The sequence below is a fragment of the Antrostomus carolinensis genome, unplaced genomic scaffold, assembly GCF_000700745.2.
Source record: "Antrostomus carolinensis isolate BGI_N321 unplaced genomic scaffold, ASM70074v2 scaffold30539, whole genome shotgun sequence".
NCBI classification, from domain to species: Eukaryota; Metazoa; Chordata; class Aves; order Caprimulgiformes; family Caprimulgidae; genus Antrostomus; species Antrostomus carolinensis.
Window position 1 is genome coordinate 5,459 of NW_010336944.1, and position 1,039 is coordinate 6,497.

Below are 1,039 nucleotides of genomic sequence, written 5' to 3' on the forward strand. Positions count from 1 at the left end.
CTCACGGGGCAGCTGGGCTCCCCCTCCACCCTGCGGCCAGCGGGCAGAGATCGGTGCTGGCCAAGAGTCCCCTCTTGCCTTTCCATCAAGGGCTGAGGCTCTGGTCCCTGCCAACCAGCGTCTCCGTCCCATCCTGCTGCTCCTTCCCACGTTCCCCCGGGCACTGCCGTGGCTGAAGCTTTCCCATTCCCTTGTCCAAAGTGCTTCAGTTCTGGCTGGCAGGGAGCAGAGCAACTCCAGTGTCTTCGCCCCTGGACTCCTCTCCAGGCCACTGCTCTGCTCCACACGCACAAGCCAAGCGGCAGCCCGGCAAGGAGGAGGTGCTGGCCCTGGGCATGGGCCTCGAGTCCAGTTAAAAAAAAAAAAAAAAAAAAAAAAAAAAAAGGCAAAATAAAGCTGTAGTACTGAGGAAAGTGAAACCAACACCATTTTTGCATAAATATCAAGGCCGTGGAGGCTAAGGCTGTTTGCTTCCTGTATTAAGTTAGTTGCCAGTTCCACACTCGTCCATTGACCTGCCCAGGTCCCTGAGAGATTTGGATTCCTGTCCATGGGGGCACCAGTCCTGCAGCTTCGTCCTTCAGGCCGTCTCTCCCCGTCCATCTGCAAGGTAGGAGGCAAGAACCCATCAGTCCCCCTGAGCCACAGCTTCCCCCAGCCCTGCCCCAAGCCTGGCCCCACGGTCGGGCTCTGCCAACACAGCCTGGGTGCTGCGCTGGGAGCCGACAGCTCAGGAGCTGGAGCACCTACAGTGGGATCATCCCATGGCCGGGCTGATCCAGGCTCCCATCCCACCTACCTTGTGCAGGGAGGCTCTGAGCCGGTGACTCCGCGGTGCTCCTGCCCTCTGTCCCCGAGGCCGCCGTCCCTGCCGGCTCGCTCTTAGTCCTGCTCTCCTCCGCCGGCACTGCCCTGGCTTTCCCGTCCGGCACCGGGGAGCTCAGTGCCTCCATCCCCGGAGCCTTTGGGCTCAGGGGGGAAGGAGCTGTCCCTGGGCCAAGCGAAGGTTTCTTGGCTACCGGAGGGGGGGTCTTGCCGG